This window comes from Coenobita brevimanus, chromosome 15 (assembly GCF_032717465.1).
Source record: "Coenobita brevimanus isolate Jiangsu-jjx chromosome 15, ASM3271746v2, whole genome shotgun sequence".
Taxonomy (NCBI): Eukaryota; Metazoa; Arthropoda; class Malacostraca; order Decapoda; family Coenobitidae; genus Coenobita; species Coenobita brevimanus.
In genome coordinates, this window is record NC_136968.1 from 33,981,053 (window position 1) to 33,987,052 (window position 6,000).

The window sequence follows — 6,000 nt, forward strand, 5'->3', positions numbered from 1 at the left end:
GGGTTGAAGGAGTTAAGAAATCATACGAAATCTCTCTCTCTCTCTCTCTCTCTCTCTCTCTCTCTCTCTCTCTCTCTCTCTCTCTCTCTCTCCAAATGCGTTGCCGGGTTGAAGTGGTTAAGAAATCGTACGAAAAATTCTCTCTCTCTCTCAATGCGTTGTCGGGTTGAAGGAGTTAAGAAATCGTACGAAATTCTCTCTCTCTCTCTCTCTCTCTCTCTCTCTCTCCCTCCAAATGCGTTGCCGGGTTGAAGGGGTTAAGAAATCGTACAAAAATTTCTCTCTCTCTCTCTCTCTCTCTCTCTCAATACGTTGCCGGGTTGAAGGAGTTAAGAAATCGTACGAAATCTCTCTCTCTCTCTCTCTCTCTCTCTCTCTCTCTCTCTCTCTCTCTCTCTCTCTCAGCGCCATCAATACCGTGACGTCATTCATGTAGCTATTATTCAAACTCCCGCCACCTGAACTGAGGCGCCTTAGGTTTGAATTCAAAAGTCCCCATTGACCCTTTCAGTACGATTACCTCTTACATAACGGTTTGTATTTAGTTATTATTTATTTATTTATGTATTGTATTGACCTTCGCCACGGTTACCCCTTTTACATAATTGTTTGTATTTATTTATATTTATTTGTATTTATTGACCTTCAGGATGACCCCCTTTAGATAACGGTTTATATTTCTTTTTATTGATTTATTTATTGTATTGACTTCTTCACTACGATTACCTCTTACATAACGGTTTGTATTTTATTTTTATTTATTGGTGCTGGGGGACGCCTTCTCGTGGTGGCACTGATATAATTCTCTGCCCGGCTATGCAAACGTTCCTCAACTCCGTCCCTGTCACGCGAAAGGAGGATAGTGGACCGTAGACTATAACTTTGGCTTGCAGTCCACTGGGTTCACGTTCAGATGAGCCTGGGGATGCCACTACTACTACTACTACTACTACTTTCCACTATTTGAAGCGATTCTGTTAAGGGAGTGCTACGGAATGGATGTACAGCTGTAGTACTGAATCTGCCATGAGTCACGGGGAATAGCAAAAAGAAAAAATATATTCGCCAAGTTACTATTACTACTACTACTACTACTACTACTACTACTACTACTTTCTACTATTTGAAGCGATTCTGTTAAGGGAGTGCTACGGAATGGATGTACAGCTGTAGTACTGAATCTGCCATGAGTTACGGGGAATAGCAAAAGGAAAAAATATATTCGCCAAGTTACTGTTGCTACTACTACTACTACTATTACTACTACTACTACTACTGCTACTACTACTTCTTTGTACTATTTGAAGCGGTAATTCTGTTAAGGGAGTGCGACGGAATGGATGTACAGCTGTAGTACTGAGTCTGCCATTAATTACGGAAAACAGCAAAAGGAAAAAATATATTCGCCAAGTTTAAGTGAATGGAGTGTAGAAAGTCTCCATCCAGCCCTTCATCAACTGTTACTGATTGCTGTTTGAATCGCTTCTGTCAAGGGAGCGCCACCGAATGGATGTAGAGCCGTAGTATTGAGTTTGCCATTATCTACGGCAAATAGGCTGCAACAGGACAAAAACGTTCGCCAAGGTAAAGTGAATGGAGTGTAGAAATTCCCCATCCAGCCCTTCACCACGAGGACTTATTGTTCTTGATGCTGCCATTTTTTTTTTTTTTTTTTTTTTTTTGAGACAATGGAGGAAGGAAAAACAAAGGAAATAAACAAAAGTCCACGTCTGCTTTCATCTGACAGGGACACTGGTTTGCTTAAAAAAAAAAAAAAAAAAATGGTATTCAGTGATGATTTAAAAAAAAAAAAAAAAATCGGTATTTATGTGGTTTGCGTAAAAAAAAAAAAATCGGTATTCATTTATGTGGTTTGCCTTTAAAAAAAAAATCGGTATTTATTTATGTGGTTTCGTAAAAAAAAAAAAAAGTATTCATTTTTCTGGTTTGCGTTAAAAAAAATCGGTATTCATTTATTTGCTTAAAAAAAAAATGGGTATTCATTTATGTGGTTTGCGTAAAAAAAAAAATGGGTATTCATTTATGTGGTCTGCGTAAAAAAAATACTCGTGGTTTGCGTTGAGATGGAGCCATTGTTACTGCAGGGTGGTGTGATAAAGGCAGTCGTGGCCATTTTCATGTAATTTCCCCAGTTACTGTAGTGTCGTGCAATAATTAATGTGCTAATCTACTCCTGCGGTGCCAACACCATTCACCAAGCAAAGCAAAGTGAATGTTTGTACTGTGTTCCCGAGATTTCTGTTAATTTAAAGCGAGTATTAAGTTACTGGCCAGTCAGACCTATCAATATATATGTGAGGTGCTGACGAGGAGCTTTTTTTTATATGAGACGCTGACGAGGAGCTTGTTTATGTGAGGCCCTGACGAGGAGCTTCTTTATGTGAGGCGCTGACGGGGAGCTTTTTTTTTTTTTTTCCTTTTTCTTTTTTTATCGCCGTGGGAAGGGTCCTCGTCCGACCCTGGTGCGGCGCTGTTTACCTCAATGTGGCGGTGGATCCCTGCACGGTGTATGTACTGTATTGCACCTCAAGGACTGCCCCACAGAAGTACTTGCCTACTTGCAGTCAGCGTGTCCACTCAGCCAGACAGACCAGGGCTAAGTAACAACAGCCGCCACCAACAATAGTACATCAGATTCGTGGTACGATAGTTTCATTAATCGTCTATCTATCTATCTATCTATCTATCTATTGCCAAACGCCTTAATCCCGTAAGGGGTGACCACAAACAAATCGCCTCCATGTCGCCCTGTCCCCCGCCATTTCATCAATCGCGCAGTATCTTAATAAACACAATTATTGTCTTGCTACTGAAGGCCGCCCAACAAGAATAGCAACTTCTTCATAATACCAGCCATTTATAATACTTTCAGACGTATGTTAGAGCACTGCTTGGAAGCTCATTTATATTTGTTAGTTTTCCATCCAGCACTCGGTTTTCGTGAATTGTCGCGATAAAAGATAATTATTCTTCCGTCAGGGTCACTCAACTTTTTTTTTTTTTTTTGTCCAAGGAAGAAGGAACCAAAGGCCAGGAGCCCGCAAACCGTTCCTTCCAAGAAAAACAAAACAAAAACAATACAAAAGAGCCAAATTCAAGAACCGTTCATTTCGAGATGCCTGGACACTGCGTTTGAAAGACAGATCATAGATGGTATCGTGTTGCTGTCAGTCTATATTATTTTACGGAAATGTGAAAGACCTGCATATGAAACATTATTTTTTATTAGTTGTCGCTATGGTATCTTAATTTATCTTGAAGTATCGTAATAAAGATGATGAACTGCGTCTACCTGCCAAGGCCACTCACCAAGCATAAGACGCCACCCACCCCCGCCAAGGCCACAGGGCGAACGTAAGTGACTAAGAGAACAAAGACAAGAACAAGAATGTCACGAGAGAGAGAGAGAGAGAGAGAGAGAGAGAGAGAGAGAGAGAGAGAGAGAGAGAGAGAGAGAGAGAGTAATATCTTAGGTCAAGTTTGATTAAGATAGGTAAAATTAGGGTACAGTGAGGAAGAAGATAGTGTAGGTTAAGTTAGAGTCTGTCACGAATTGAGAGAGAGAGAGAGAGAGTGAGAGAGAGAGAGAGAGTTATATCTTAGGTCAGGTTTGATTAAGATAGGTACAATTAGGTTAGAGTGAGGAAAAAGAGTCTAGGTTAAGTTAGATTTGGTCACGAATTGAGAGAGAGAGAGAGAGTAATATCTTAGGTCAGGTTAGGTTAGGGTAGGTAAAATAATGTTAGAGTGGGGAAGAAGATAGTGTAAAGTTAGATGTTGTCACGAATTGTGTGTGTGTGTGTGTGTGTGTGAGAGAGAGAGAGAGAGAGAGAGAGATCTTAGGTTAGGCTAGGCTAGGATAGATAACATCAGGTTAGAGTGAGGAAAGATAGTCGAGGTTAAGTTAGATTTGGTCACGAATTAGAGAGAGAGAGAGTAGGGTAATACAGTATATTAGGTCAGGTTAGGATAGGTACAGTTAGGTTAGATAGGAAAAAGATTGTGTAGGATTAGATTTATTTTAATATTATTAGGTTAGTTTGTAAGGGTAATTTCATGGGTTAATTTCCTGTAGGAGTTTTTTTTAGTATTGGGTTAGTCCGGTTAATTTCAGAGGTCGGATTAGGTTAGATAACAAAAGAAAAATGATGATCCACGCAAAAAAAAATAATAATATTAAAAATTATAATCCACGCAAAAAACAGAAAGAAAACAATAATCCACGCAAAATAAGAAAAAAAAAAGATAATCCACGCAAAAAAAGAAAATGATAATCCACGAGAAAAAAAAAAAAAGGTAATCCACGAAAAAAAAAAGTGATAATCCACGCAAGAAAATAAAAATGATAATCCACGCAAAAAAAAAAAAATAATAATAAAATAAAATAAATCCACACAAATATAAATGATGATCCACGCAAAAAAAGAAAAATGATAATCCACGCAAAAAAAGAAATAAAAATGATAATCCACGCAAAGAAATAAAAATGATAATCCACGCAAAAAAAGAAATAGAAATGATAATCCACGCAAAAAAGTAATCCACTCAAAGAAATGATTACTCAAAAAAAAAAAAAAAAAGAATCCACGCATTCAAACTTGGCGCGTAGTTCAAAATTGACATACTGAACGGAACTGTGGTTAACTGAATATAACTGGTGTGGACTGGCGCCGCATGCTAGAGCTGCCCCGACCTTGAGGGGGGGGTAGGGCATGTAGGTCAGTGGGTCTTTGCTGAATAAACTCGTCTATAGGGAGCAATACAGCGGAAAATACGTAGCCGGGTTGAAGGGGTTAAAAACGTGCAAATTCTCTCTCTCTCTCTCTCTCTCTCTCTCTCTCTCTTTAAAACCGTATGATAAAAAGTCAAATTTGTGTACTCTCTCTCTCTCTCTCTCTCTCTCTCTCTCTCTCTCTCTCTTTAAAACCGTATGATAAGTAAAATTTGTGTACTCTCTCTCTCTCTCTCTCTCTCTCTCTCTCTCTCTCTCTATTTAAAACCGTATGATAAAAAATAAAATTTGTGTACTCTCTCTCTCTGTAAAACCGTATGATAAGTCAAATTTGTGTACTCTCTCTCTCTCTCTCTCTCTCTCTCTCGGGTGAGTCACATGGCCCAACGAATCGACCCGGTCCTCCTAACGGTGAGTTACTGAACTAAGATCTTTGAATTTTGGCGCGATTTTCAAACTTAAATATTGATTCCTTAGTAAGAATTAATTACATTTTTATGGGTCAATTTGACATGTATGGTGGTTTCTTCTTCTTCTCCTCCTCCTCCTCCTCCTCCTACTACTACTACTACTACTACCACCACTACTACTACTACTGCTACTACTACTACTACTGCTACTGCTATTACTAACTACAACCACCATCCTCATCCTCATCCTCCTTCTCCTCCTGCTAGTACTACTATTACTACTGCTACTAACTACAACCACCACCATCCTTCTCCTACTAACTACAACCACCATCCTTCTCCTTCTCCTCCTCCTCCTCCTACTACCACCACCATCTCACTACTACTACCATCCTATTACTACTACTGGTACTACTACCACCCTACTACTACTACTACAACTACCATCACCAGCCTTAATATAAGTACAGTACACTGTCATTCTCTCTCTCTCTCTCTCTCTCTCTCTCTCTTTCTCTCTCTCTCGTAGTGAAACCTGGGTAGTAATGTCCGCAGATTTTTTTGCACCATAGAGACGGTAAATAGATAGAGCAATGAAAGTAGATAAACGCATAGGGCAATAGATAAACAAGCTGACTAATAGATATGGTGGAGCCTTGTGTGCTATCCTTGTCTTATTCTGTTACCTAGTCATTTACCAGCGTAGTAGGGGTCAGTACAGTAGAGACACACCATGCATAGATAGACAAATAGATGGATAGATTGATAGATACTCTGTTTGGTGGCTTGATAGATAAATAGGTAGGTGTCTAGTCTGATAGATGTATAGTTACTGAT

At 39.2% G+C, this 6,000-nt stretch overlaps 1 protein-coding gene across 1 annotated transcript in view; it reads right to left on the reverse strand.

Annotated features, from left to right (window-relative positions):
• The window catches only part of LOC145390631 (uncharacterized), a 37,565-nt gene that overhangs the window by 21,894 nt on the left and 9,671 nt on the right, over window positions 1-6,000 (reverse strand). The window lies entirely within an intron of this gene.